The following is a 14,967-nucleotide window of genomic DNA, read 5'->3' as shown; positions in this document are numbered from 1 at the left end:
CTATTCTTTCAGACATGCTTCCCTCAGAGGCTCCATATAGTTTTCAGTTTGACAAATGAACATGGACAGCTACCTCTTCCTTATATTTTCTACCCAATTTGCCTAACATCTGGCTCTGACCTGCAGAAAGCACCTCCTTTGTGCAGGTAGGAAGAAGGAGACGTTCCTTGCTAGTAGCAGAGTTGGGCAGGACAGCTAGGGAGACTCCTGTGACCTAACTTTGCTGTTCGGGAGCTCTGAAGTCTACCTCCTGTCTATTGATTATGCATTTTTGGAAATGCATCCAGCACACTCAGTTGTGCAGGACACAACCCTAAAGGGCCAGTAACCTGTTGCATGAACAAAAAGCTATTTTTCATTCAAAAATAACCTTTAGATTTCTAAAACAAATTTTCATGGGAAATTGTTGACACGATCTAAACATTCTCATTTTTTGTATGAAAATCTCATGCTTTATTCTGCTGGGAGGGTTTAAAAATTTTGAATTGAAAGCATTTTGGCAAATATTTTTAAACAGTTGTTAATGTAAAATTTTAACTGAAAACCAGGTTTTTGGCAAGGGAAAGTTTTGAAAAGATGCTTTTGGAGGAGGGGTGACTTGCTAAAAAAAAATTCACAAAAACCTTCAAAAAGATGAAAAAGGGTTAGTTTAGAATATTTTGACTTTTTTAAAGAATAGACTTTTTTTTAAATCAGATCTTATTTGCATTAAGAAATGACTTCCTTCTGGACTGTCAATGCACTTAATATTAAATCTCCTTAAAATGCGAGTCCCTTTCCCTGGAACATTCTAAAAAAGTGGTGAATGGGCAGTATTATCTGGGTTTTCTTCCTTGATATCATTCTTTTGAAAGAAGCTTTGGCTTATCTAGGTGAAGTAGTTGTCAGAGAGAGCTTCAAGGTAGGGAATGTTACAATCCAGCAAGCTAACATATTAGTCCATTGCCAGGCATCCTATTCAGAAAAAGAAAAGTAAACTCCAAAGTATACAAGAATTCAAGAGCTTCCAAAGGAGCATTCCACTACATTCTCCTTAGTCTTATTAACACAAAACAGCTAATAAAATCCGGCACTTTAATAAGGTTGGCTGTAAAAAGACTGTTCCACTGTTCAAATAATTGAAAACCAGACTTTTTAGATCTTTGATGAGCAACAAGTTAAACAGTTAGCTGGCCAGGAAAGAGTTTTTTTTTTTTTCTGATCCATGTAAAATGCTAATTAAAAGTAGTACAAAGGCACAGCAGATCTGAGGAACAAGTATAAGCACAGTGTAATCTGGCAAATGAAAATCATTGGTTGTGTTAACATCTTAATTACCTGGTGTATTCAGCGCTGTTAGAAAGGTATCACAAAATGATAGGAAACATTATGCTAGTTTAACTGAAAGCATCTATACAATAAGACAAAACAAATCAATCTTTCCTATGTTTTGTGCAGCCTTTACTACTCCTGAAGTCAGATATCTCCACAGAATGCAGCTTCTGGCTTCAGGGACCATGCAATGTTTAGCTCAGCAATCTCTGACCTGTCAATTTGTCTTGAGTGCTGGGTCCTTTGACTTCTGCTAAATGTCCACTGATACTGAGCTACGTGAGTACCATTTAAAAAGTAATGTATCCATAGGTCATTCTATGTTAGGCAAAGCTTATGGGGGTGGCAGAGGGGTACAGGAAGATGCTTTTAAACCCCATTGTGCTTCCTGAAGCCAGCTGGAGACCAGTCTGGACCCTGGCATAATGTAATGCATCCTCAAGGCTGCTTTAAGTTGTACCTGGCTGCCAGTTGTACCTGTCAATTGCCAACAGCCCCCAGAAGCTATGCAGGCATGTCTCCTTTCCCCTGCCCTTTACAAGACCAGAGCAGGTATGGGGGAAGAGAAGGCCTGTTGGCTGGAAGGACAGAGGCTGAGTAGTGGGAAAGGTTGGACTAGCTTGATAAGCTGCCAAATGTTTAACCTTTTGTGAGGTTCCTCCAACACCAGATGGCTTGTTTTACTCTGGTAAGGTTTGCTTACTCTGTGCTTTTAAGTAGCAGTTCGCTCTTTTGATGCTGGTGTTTGTATGCTTATTATTTCATTTTCTGTGTAGTCACTGTGTACAGTTTCTAAGAATTGATACTGCTTTGGGTACAGCGTGTCTGCCCATAATTCTGGCATAAAATCACCACCTCCTCAACTGGCTTCCTTCTTGAGACCCCTCCACCCCCCTGCACTGAGAGGAAGGTCCGGAAGAGGAGCTCCTAGTGGCAGGACCAGTTGGAGGGTCAAAGAGAAGTCTACTATGGGCTATGCTTCAGAGGAGGTGCCCACATAGGCTGCCCGGGACTGTGGCAGCAGTCAGAGCACCTGCCTCTCCAGCTGTGTAACTGCACAATAAGAAGACTGCATGGACTGGAGTCTCCAACTGAACAGCCACAGCTTACAGTTCCTCCAGGATTCATTCACAGTTCACTGGTGCCCAGTTATGCAGAGTGAGAGCAGCTACTGTAGTCTGGTCACTTCATGTTCCTAGTCAATAAAAAGAGCTGGCTTCTGCTACTTGCCAGCCTCTTGCATCTGCTGATGTTTTGGTGTCTTAGCTCAGCTTTCCATGCTAACTGGAACATGGGGTGAAGGACATGCAAGAGGTTTTCATGCTGCTCTTGGAGGCAGACCCAGCATGCAGAAGCTCTTGGCTGGTTCTGTCCTCACTTGGCCTGTGTGTAATGAGTGAGAATATACAGTGGACATTTACCATCTCCATAGACTCATAGACTTTAAGGTCAGAAGGGACCATTATGATCTTTAGTCTGACCTCCTGCACAATGCAGGCCACAGAATCTCACTCACCCACTCCTGTAACAAACCCCTGACCTATGTCTGAGCTATTGAAATCCTCCATTTATGGTTTAAAGACTTCAAGGTGCAGAGAATCCTCCAGCAAGCGACCTGTGCCCCACGCTGCAGAGGAAGGCGAAAAACTGCCCTGGAGGAAAATTCCTTCCCGATCCCAAATATGGCGATCAGCTAAACCCTGAGCATGTGGGCAAGACTCACCAACCAGACACCCAGGAAAGAATTCTCCAGATGTATTATTTCACATTCTAAGCACAAAGAATACTGTAAATCATACAGAAAAGGTGAATTCTGTGGTGCTCTAAGTTCATTTTGTAGGAGCACCTCCTGTATATAATATATTGTAAGTGTGTGTGATTGGCTTTACAAAGCAAGATGTCTGCCATGATACTGGCAGGTGATGATTTCAGTGGACAATATGGCAGCAGCCTGAATTCCAAGCCAGAAGTGGATCTCACAACTTGATGTGCAGAAAAACTGGGTGCTTAATTTCACTAGAAGTGACATTTCAAGGAGACACAAACTCATTAAGATGACACAGTTAAATAAATAACTAATTAGATAAATAAATCCATTGGTTCAATTGGAATATGTTGTAAATAAAAAGCTCCATATGGTATTTATCTTATTCCAAGCCAAATTGTGGCTTTATAATCTGCTCTGGTCAAGGGCTGTGCCTCATGCAGGCCAGTTTATTCCTTGCTCTCTTTTTTTCTCCGGGGTATTAAAAATCTTCTTCTAGTGCTGAGGAGTAGCAGATGATTAATTCCACCCTGATGGCCAGTTTTCAGGAGATGGAGCCGAGGTCCTGAACGTGGGTTAACGTATGGGAGCACAGAGGGATTGCATCTCCTCCTTCTCTCCCTGGATTAAGAAAGCAACACTCCCACCTCCTCCTCCCGTGGCGCTGGCCCTCCTCCATCTCGTTTCAGTTTATGACTGGCCTCGTTCACCTGCTTGACAGGGGTAGTGGGCGCTGTGGAGGGGTTTCTCCTAATGCACCTGCTCCAAGAAAGCCATACAGGAGAATGGAGACAGGATGTCTCGCTCAATGTCCCTATGCACAGTCCAGGCTCTGGGTGTGTGTGTGTGTGTGTGTGTGTGTGTGTGTGTGTGTGTGTACTTCAGAAGATCACATTGCAGGAGGACTTTACTACCCAGTGAATGAGGCAGGGATGTGGGGATCACATCCTTCACTATGTCATTTCCTGAGTCGAGTGCTACACTTTGCAACCCTGCCATCCTTTAATGTAGTGTTTTAATATAATGTGGACCGGCTCGGTATGAGCTACCTTTGACCTACAGAACTTTTTTTTTTTTTAAACAAAGGAAAGCTAATATCAGAATATGGTATTTCCTACCAATATTTAGCACCAGAGAGTCTGATGAAAAGGATAAAGGAGCTGTTATGAAGTTGCAGATTTAATTCATCATGGAAAGGTTTGCTGTCCCTGCTCTAACCTGAGTAACTGGCAGCAGCTCCAAGACATTTTCTGTGAGTGAAATAAATGCAATGGCACCTCACTAGTAAACTCCAAGAAAATAAGATCCTGTTATGACTCCTCTTAGCCTTGGGAAAGGAGTGCTAATGGTCGTTTAATTGCTGCTGCTGTTAAAAAGCCATTCTTCCTGTAGTATATAAATCTATATGGTGTTACCAAATAGGGATTTATAACTGAATGAGATTTACACTAGGATTGTAAGGTATTTGGGGCAGGACACCCTCTCTATGATATGTTTGTACAATGCCTAACACAATGGGGTCGTGGCCTCTAGGTATTACCATAATACCAACAATAATTGTGTTTAACTACTTTCTCCAGGATTTTATCTCTAATTGTTTAATTAGATCTTTTCAAGAAGTTCTGCCTTTGGAAGGCTGTATGGACGACTGAGCCTACCAAATGGTCATATCACATTGCTAAGGTTGACACATGCTTTTAAATTTAAAAAGCAAAAGCAAACCTCAAGGAAAGAATTGCGAATAGGAGGCTACAGCTAACATAAGGGAAAAAATGAGTGCAAACTTTCTTCTGATGATGTTCTCCTAAATGATGAGCAAGTTGATGTCCGAATCCATTGTTAATTACAAGCTTTTTTTCCTCCTGCCTGATGCACAGTGATTGCAGTTTAAAATGAAAATGATTGGATTAGACATACTTCAGCACATCCATAAATCCCCTTTTACCTTTAAAGTGCAGATTAGATGCTAACCACAGACAGTAGGTCACTGGAAATACTGAAAAGGTTGCCCCCTCTCCCTCTTCTTCTCCCCCTCCCCCATTCTGCACTCTTTGACAAAAACTGTATTGCAGTAACTTAAAAATATATAAACAAAATTCATAGCATATGCAGAGATTTGAGAGACCTGCCTTGAACCTAATATGCTAGGAAAGACTTCACACTGATTTTATTTCTTAAAATTCATCTTGGGTAAATTCCCAGAGCCATATTACATCTCAGTTCCAAAGGTATTTGGGAAAAAGAATACTTTATTATTTTGAAAACAGAAGACTGGCTGTTTCCCCCTCTTTCTTTCTTAATGTCCAAACATTCATAACACCCTGTCTGGGGAGGAAAAATTCCCATCCAAGTTGTAAAACACACTTATAAGTAAATGGCAATACATGAACAGAGCTGTACTGAAAACAAAACCTCCAGGAACAAGATCTCCGTTTGCAGGCTTCTCACTGCTGTATTTTGTCCAATTTGCATATTTTAAAGACAAGCCTTTTAAAAAAAATAAAAAAATTCTGATATCGGCCTGAACTATTCTCAAGCTTTGAACTTTTCCATCCTTTCTCCTGATTATGGCCAAGTGACCCATATTTAAAAAGCATTTACAATAAAATTATAGCACTTTCTTTTGTGCTGCCAGCTTTCCCAGTGAAAAGCCGAAATGTTTTAAAATTGTCACTTTTTGACAGAGGTAATGGCTGTAATATATTTAGTCTCTTCCCCCTTGTTGTGTTTAGAATGGCTATGCTAATAAAGGGCACAGCTGTCGATACTTTATGGCCTGCTGGGGGGAAAAAGGGGAAGGAAGGCAAAAAACAGATTGACTGTGTGTCAACAAATGCAGCTGGGAAAGGAAAAAAGGAGCCCCTTGAAGGCCTCTGCAACTTAAAGTCCAAGATAAATGATGTTCCTATGTTTAAAAAAAAAAATGGAGGTTGGAATTCAATAAGGGGAGGCTGAAAAGAGAACTGCTTAAAACTCAAAGCCTTTCTCTGCTTCTAGACAGCCTACAAGAGAAATGAGCAAAACTGACCACAGAAGAGGGTGAGCAGCCAAGAGAGAAAACAAAAAGCCTATCCTGGAAAATATATGGCATCAATGAATGATCTGAAGTGCGTTATCACGGGCAGGCGGAGAGAATACAGTTTAATGGAGACGCGATGGCAAACTTTTACACACTGTTGTGGTTTGGGGATAGGCTTGTATATGAGGAATAGGGGGTGTCAGAAGGCACTATAATTATTCATAACAAATAAATGAAAATTAGCCATTTGGAATAAAATATGCACGTGGTGCCTATTAAAGCTACTGATGGTGAGCAGGGCCTGGCTGCATTCAAGGCTTACTTTCTGAGCACTGTTTTGCTGTGTGTTTTGCCCTCACACGACCCACCTCTTATGGTTTTCACCCTTGGGTCTGAAGTCAGCAGGTGATCATGTATTTGCTGCAGTGGGTTACAGGGGGTGGGACATCCTCCTCCTTGCAATCTGATTCTGCCTCTCTTTTCTCTCCCCCCGCGCCCCACTCCCGTCCTCTCACTCAAACCTACCTTCAGAAAAAAAGTTTGTTATTTTTAATGTTAAGTCCATATGTAGAACTTTTCCCCTTCCTTTTAAATAGGACTCCTGGATACATGTGTTCTTAATGAAGGTGGTGTTTTTACCCGTTGTTGTTTGTAATTTGTCAAAATTAGTATTAATACTATTAACATTATAATAGAGCAATCTGAAAGGCAAGAAACCGATTCTGGGCCAGATCCCTGGTTGATGTAAATTAGCACAGCTCCATTGACTGGAATGGAGCTATGCTGGCTGATTTACCTCAGGCTTGGGTCTGCTCCTCTTTCTTTCCTGGGAAGCTGTCTTGTCATTGGAAAGCAGGCACTTCTCCCCTTACATTGGCTTTTTTGGTGAGCCTGATGACCGGCTGCAGGAGAAAACTTCATCTTCTAAGCCACCTGTTTTCAGCCACCAACATCCTCCTGTAATTAAATGGGACACAAAGAACGAGCTTGGGAGGGTGCGTTGTTTTCTGGGGCTTTGTTTGACAGTGTGTTAGTGCAAGAAACAGCTGTTACATTTAAGAAATGTGAGTGATTATAGTGTAACAATTAAAAATGGTGTATCTCCATTTTAATATATGGTTCAAGGAGATGAGCTATAGAATTAAGACTGTAAAATTAAGATATTGCGTGTATTCCAATATCCATTGAAGTCAATCGCTATCTTTTCACTGACTCCAATGGCCTTAAGTGATGTAACCACATACAGTAAAACCTTATAACATCTCTTGGGAAACAGGTGGGCGATTTCACTGCAAGTGGTGGTATGACCATATGTGAACAAAGTCAGGACATAATGTTGCTTTGCTATACGGCATATTGACCTGACTTGCTGCTAACAACCTTGTGCTCACTCCCTGAAGTTGAGGACCACTTCTTCCCGTGCCTGGCTTGCAGTGCACAACAGTAAAGTGAGCTCACCGAGCAGAAAGGAAGAGGAAAACAGCGATGCAGCCATGAGCGACACTGCAGTCACACATGCCACGTGGTACAGGATGTTCAAATGAGCTCCCATATGAGGAGAGATTAATAAGACTAGGACGTTTTAGCTTGGAAAAGAGCCAACTAAGGGGGGATATGATAGAGGATTATAAAATCATGACTGGTGTGGAGAAAGTAAATAAGGAAGTGGTTTTTACTCCTTCTCATAACATAAGAACTAGGGTATCACCAAATGAAATGAATAGACAGCAGGTTTAAAATAAACAAAAGGAAGTATTTCTTCACACAACACATAGTCAACCTGAGGAACTCAATGCCAGAGGATGTTGTGAAGGCCAAGGCTATAACAGCAGGGATGAAAGTAAAATTTATCTCTTACTGGTACAGGGGCAGGGGGGGAGGGGCATAAGGGGTGGGACCTCAGGCGGAAGGGGTGGGGCTGAGGGGTCAGCGTCCCCCAGCCAGCCCATCTGTGCTGCCTGGCCCTCTGGCCCTTTTAAATTGTGGGCCCCTGGGCAGCTGCCCCTTTTGCCCACCCTCCCCGCCCCCATCAGCAGCCCAGAGGGGGGGCAAAAGGGGCAATGACGTTAAAGCGCTTCCATGGCAGTGCTTTAAAGTCAGCTGTACGGGCCAGTACCGGCGGCCACTTTTTACCGGTACACCGTACTGGCCTATACCGCCTTACTTTCACCCCTGTATAACAGGGTTCAAAAAAGAACTAGATAAGTTCATGGAGGCTAGGTCCATCAATGGCTATTAGCCAGGATCGGCAGGGATGCAAAACCATGCTCTGAAGCGTATCTAGCCTCTGTTTGCCAGAAGCTGGGAGTGGACAATGGGATAGAGCACTTGATGATTACATATTCTGTTCATTTTCCCTCTGAAGCACCTGCCATTGGCCAATGTTGGAAGACAAGATACTGGGCGAGATGGACTGTTGGTCTGACCCAGTATGGCAGTTCTTATGTAATGAGGCTTACAAATATACGGGCGATACTAAAATTAAAGGCAGAACAATTAACGAGGAATAACGTAACTGGAATTGAAAGGTTTAGGTGATGGGGTCCAATCAGGGCCGGCACAACCCATTAGGCGACCTAGGCGGTTGCCTAGGGCGCTACAATTTGGGGGGCAGTGACCGTGGCGGTATTTCGGGGTGGGACCTTCCGCCACCTAGGGCGGCAGAAAAGCTGGCAGCGCTCCTGGGTCCAATAGATGGAAAATGCAGTTAATCATAGACTAGTGTGTATGAGCCATGAATCAGTCTAGCAGACATGTGCTGAACCACCTTTTGGTCATTCTCAAACTTACCGGGCTCAGTGTTTCCATTGCACCTGAGCTCTGCTTGGACAGAGTGGAAATGGGGATGGGCAAAGAGCTACTTAGAGTTGCCTGATCTGAAAGCACCTGTTCCAATGGGAGTTACAGCTGCACAGGTTAGAACTGCTGAGCCCCCTAAATCCCCTTACTCTGTGGGTTGAGGTGGCAGTGGGCTCAGGAGGAGGTTACCTCAGCAGACTGTTTGCCCCCCAAAAGGGGAATTTTCTGAGGGCATATCAGGGTGCTTTAAGTCTGTTTTGTGCCACAAAGTGGCATTAGCAGACTGGAGAATCTGGCCCCGTTTCCAGATAAATTATCTTCATTCGGTATTTTATTTCCTCTTCCCAGGTATATATATATACATGTATTTCTATCAATTCTCACTTCACTGGATGTGAGCCTCCATTACAATCTCTCCTGGCCCAGCTGCAGTTTGCTTCTGTCCCCCACTGTGTTTGATATCTTTCCAGTTTTGATGCTGTCAACAGATTTGTTCATACTTAAATTTACATCATCTTCTCGATCCACAGCACACGGTTCTCAAGAGCTTAAAATCAAGTTGGTCTTTGGGTGGAATCCTAGAGAGACACAAAATATTCACAGTGCGACATCTTGACAATGTACGACCATATCTGCATCACCCAAGACTGCCTGGGTGAGAGTGCTAACATTGAACATTTGCCCAATATTTACTTTGTGCCACACACACTGTGACTATAGTTGCGACATTAGCTCCTCACTCCCCTCCTCCCCTCTTGACTGCTGAGAGTGGGGACAGAAATTCTTTGTAGTTTCTTTTCTTCCCTGAGTGGGGTGATAATGAGCAAACATACATCATCACTCCTTGTTGGGGGGTAAAAGTTGGAAACAAGTCACAAGTCCACCCAATTTAGACTTTATCAATTTTCCCCTTTATTTATACAATTTCAGACAATTATTATCACTTATGTCCTGACATACATTTATGCCAGACAAACAACAACAGACAAGACAGATTTGGTAAATGGGCCCAAGTTGTCACATTCTGGGCTACTAAGAAGTTCTTTCATCTTCAATGATACTCATTGCCTTCTCTGGTCCTTTGGTCCCATTCTTTAGTTTCTGGTCCAGTGTTTCTCAAGTTTGGACCCACGTTCATTTAGGTCTTCTATACATTTCTGCATTTCAGATTACTTAATCTTCATCCAATCATTTTTTAGCACATCGACCCTTTGGATTTTAGGTAACCCATACATTATGCATGTGCAAGCTTCATTTACCCCCTTCTGTATTTTTCCTACTGGTTTTGCAGCTTCTGTGTCATGTTGTTTTGTGTCACCCTGCCCAGAAAAAGGGGAGTTTTTACTTATCCTTCCATGTTTGTGTATCTCTTACTTACATCTTCCAACACGTTACCTTTGTTCTGTCAGCAATGACATTTTAAGCAGATTAGCAATTCTATGTAAAAGAAGAATTGGCAAAGCCACACTTACGCCAGCAAAGCCATAGCCTTAGTGTTTTATTCACTATACATAATTACATATCGTTAATAACATAGGCTATCAAAGTTCTTAATCTTACCATTAACAATTCTTCAGTTTATATTTCAGTGTTATATGGTGACATATGTTATTCTGGGCTACCCTTAATCTATTAGGAAGGGTAGGGGAGTTTTGGAAAACTTGATGATTTTTTAATTTCTTTTATTTTTTTAAGCATGGGTTTTTCATTCAAAGTTTGAGGGGGCGTTGTTTTTGTTTTTTGGGGAATCATTACAAAAAAAACTGCATTAGAAATTTTCCTATGAATGCATTTTGAGGGGTGTCTCAATTGTAGGGCCTTCATATTAAGTTGTTTGGTACCCCAATACTCCTCATGCTGGCTTGCTTGTGTCAGACAGGCCATGGAGTGCTCCTACAATTGCTCTTTTGCTTGCCCTGCTTTAAGAGACAGGCAGAACAAGTGTCACTGCTCTATATCATTAATTCAGTTGTTGAACTGTGTCCACTACTGACCCCTGTGGTGTCCCATTTGGTACCGTTCCCCAGGCAGAAATCTTACCATTATAAATTACTCTCCGCTCCTGATTACACCAACCAATCGGGAGTCCATGCTGTATTTTGTTTTGTTTTCCCAGTATAGAAAACTGATCAGGTTTTTGGAAATGTAGGCCCATATTTTGGGACGCTTAAAGTTAGGCTCCTAAATCCATATCTAGACTTTAAATAAAAGTGAGCTAATTGTCATATATCCATATGCACAATATACAATCGCTATTTACATAACACTGTCAGTAACCAAACACCAACAGGCAACACACACCTATCTGGGGGGGGGAAGGGGGTGTTTGTTTTTGTGTTTTGTTTTGTTTTTTCAGAAATGCCAGTTACTAAAAGGACATAATTTAAATATAATCAGCATAATATTGTAAACTTAATTTTTAACAGATTTATTAAGGATCAAAACTGACTAATGACAGTAGTCAATACTAATCCCATTTTTATTGTAATTTCTGGTATTATTATGGAAGCTAAAGTATTTATTTCCACTGTGTTCCAATAAACTTTTGTAACCATCTTTTCAGGTTTCTTGGAAGCGTGCTTTAGTAGTACCGATTGTATCATTACATTTATGGTGTCTGTAACAGGGCATACTCAGTATTGCCAATCTCAGCAGATCAAAAATCATTAGTCCCCTCTCCCCGAGTTCAGCCCCTCAGCCTCACCTCTGCTACTCCAGGGGCTCTTTGCCCTCCTGCTCCTTTCCAGGCCAGATGTTGCAGGGGGAAGGAACAGAGGTGCTGTCCTGTCCCCCTTGCTCACAGGAGGGGTGGGGTAAAGCTACCCTGAGCAGCTGGGCTTGTTCTGTTCCCTCTTCCCTCACCCCTCCTGTGAGAATGGTGAGCAAAGGGGAAGGGAGTCCGCTGGCTTCTGGCAGGGCTGAATTGCACGAGGGAGCTGAAGCTTCTAGCATCATCAGAAAATGAGCTCCAGAGCCCTCAGCAATCCTACCACTCATTAAAAAAACCGCACCAGAGCTGGCAATACGACATGCTGGCTCTTCTCAGGCAGGCTATGAGGCCAGCACACCTCTATGCTGATTTCAGCCCAGAATGGAGGCATTCTGGGGACTGTAGTTCCCAGCGAGCATGGGAACTGTAGGCCTGACAGCAAGGAATGCTGGGAAATGGGTCAGGACTACAAGTAATCTCTCTTTCCTCAGAGTGAGGGTGACTAAGTGAAACCTATGGCAGGGCTTCTAGCTAGGAGGGAGATTTACATTTAGATATTTTTTTCCCATTTGTTTGTTTTTCCACTTCCCTCACTGGAAATGTGTGAAAAAGTTAACAAAAAAAAGTTAAACAAAATGTAACTTTGTCATCCTCTAATGGTTTTTTTCTTTTTTTTTTTTTTTTTTTTTCCCCCCCTCCCAATTTTTCTGGGAATGGGGGAAAACCAAAATGAAAATATCTGAAATCAAACAAGTTTAACTGCAGTTTTTAAAATCAAAATCAAAGAAATTCCTTAATGTTCAAATAAATGGGGGTGGGGAATCTTTCATTTAAATATGCTTTTGATGTTGTGAAAAATAAAAATACAAGAATTTCAACAAACCCGAGCAACCTGTTCATTTTGTGAGCCTTGGTTCAGCCTTACCCCAACGTGAAGGTTTCAGACTTGAGTTGAAATTACCCTTTTTTTTTTTTTTTTTTTTTTTTTTTTTTTACTTTTATTACACCGGCAGTGACGGAGTTTGGTTTGGCCAGTGAACTGAACTACTCACAGTACTCACAGCAAGAGAGAAAGTAGAACAACAGCTACTCCCAAGGACAGAAAGGTAAGTCACTGTGACAGCAGCCATTATCCTGTAGCTATATTTTGATTTTAATGGAACATAACTCCTTTGCTTGTGAGTATGGCTCAGATCTCCAAAAGAATTTAGGCTCCTGACTTCCATTGAAATCAGTGGGAATTAGGGGCTTTAAATACCTTTCAGGATCTGGGTCTACATGTCTCTCCCTGTGCAAATCACATGAATCTTTTGTAATTGATGGTTCAAAAAACAAATGAGGTCCACTATATGGGTTGGGAATGTGAAGCATAGGAGAATTACAATGATCAACCCCATTCCCCTTCCTCACCCCACTCATTATATTTCCCTGGGTATCCTGCAATCCTTGAACCCACAATGTCTTTTCTCCCCTGCCCACATTCCATGCCCCCTCCCCCTGGGGCCTCATCCATCTTCCTTCCTCCCTCCTTCTACACCCATCCACCACTTGAGCTTCCCACTCTGCTCCATGTCTCTTCTCCTCTTGCCTCCCCCAGAAACTCCTCCATTTCCTAGGCACCGGCCTCAACACACTCCCTCCTAGTCTCTTACTCCAATCCTCCAGCAGTAGCACCTTTGCCTCAGCCCAGCCAAGAGCATCAGAAGAAGATTAGTTTGTGAATAATTATACTAGAAGCATTATTCTTTATACATGTAAAATCAGCTCGTCCCTTGTTAACCACCATCATAAAAAATAAAGGATGGCAATATAATGTCAATCAATATGGATTTATGGAAAAAAGGTTATGTCAAACAATCTTTCTCATTTTTTTTGATGGGACTACAAGCTTGGGTTGATAAAAGTAACAGATGTAGACTTCTGTAAGACATTTGATTTATAAAATACAATGTTCTAAAGAAAATGAACATAATATAAAATCCATGCAGTATGTATTAAATCAACTAAAAACTGGCTAACTGATAGATCTCAAAATTGTAATTGCTAATGAAGAGTTATCCTCCAGTGGGTATGTTTCTAGGGGGGTCCTGCAGGGATTAGTTCTTGGCCCAATGCTAGTCAGTATCTTTATCAATGGTCTGGTAGAAAATATAAAGTCATTGCTGATAAAGTTTCCAGATAATATAATTTGGTCAGGTGTAAATAAAGGTAAGGACAGGTCAGTTATACAGAACAATCAGAATTTCTTAATAAGCTGGGTGCAATCAAGCAATATGCAGGATCATACATCTAGGGGAAAAGGGTGTAGGCCAAACTTACTAGATAGGGAACTGTGTCTTTGAAATCTGTGACTCTGAAAATGATGTAGGGGTCAAGGGTGGGCAAACAGCTGAGCATGAGCTCACAGTGAAATGCTGTGGCTAAAAGGGATAATGTAATCCTTGGATCAGTTGGATGTATGAACAAGGAAATATTTTATAGGAGTAAGGAGGTAGTTTTATCTCATTATAGCATTGGTGAGGCCACTGTTCCCCTGTCCACACTTCAAAAACAAGGTTGAAAAATTGGAGTAGGTTCCGCGAAGTGCCATAAGAATGATTTGAGGACTGCCTTACATGTCTTTGATTGAGTTCCTTATGTCTTTCACTGAATCTAACTTACAAAAGAGAAGGTTAAGAGGCGACTTGGTGATGGTCTATCTACACAGGGAGAATCTATGCGAAAGTAGAGGGCTCTTTAATCTAGCCAGCAAAGGCATAACAAGTTCGAGTGGCTTGAAGCAGCAATGTTCAAATTGGAAATAAGACACATTTTAACAGTGAGGCTATTTAACCATTGGAGAAACTTGTCAGGAGATGTTGTGGATTTTCTGTCACTTGAAGTCTTTACATCAAGAGGGGACGTCTTTCTAAAAGAGCTGCTGTACTTCAACCACAAGCTCATTGGTTTGACTGCGTGAAATTCTATGGCCTCTGTTATGTCAGACTTGCTGCAGCTTTGCACTGTTCATTGGTTGCCTGTTGTGCTGATTTTAACATTTAATGCCCAAAATATACTGGGTCTCAACTAGAGCTGGGCAAATAATTCATTTTTGACACATTTTGCACCTTTTTATTCAAATTGCCCATGAACAATCACAATTTCTCAAATGTATTCAAAACTATTTGTCAAATCATTTCTCTGACTTGGCCTTGTCTGCATTGGGATTTCGGCCATTGGTGGCCAACCTCAGATGTAGCTGGACTCATGCAAACTCCAACAGGAGACCAGGAAAGAAACAGTTTGCACCAGTGGAGCTTATTCCTGCTTGAATATTTCTTGTTAATTTGTCCTATTTTTTTTTATCGGGGATTCTTAATCTTT

Source organism: Terrapene carolina, unplaced genomic scaffold (assembly GCF_002925995.2).
Source record: "Terrapene carolina triunguis isolate 2854851 unplaced genomic scaffold, T_m_triunguis-2.0 Scaffold247, whole genome shotgun sequence".
In the NCBI taxonomy this organism is placed as follows: Eukaryota; Metazoa; Chordata; order Testudines; family Emydidae; genus Terrapene; species Terrapene triunguis.
The sequence above is the reverse complement of the archived record's forward strand: the minus strand, read 5'-3'. Positions refer to the sequence as shown.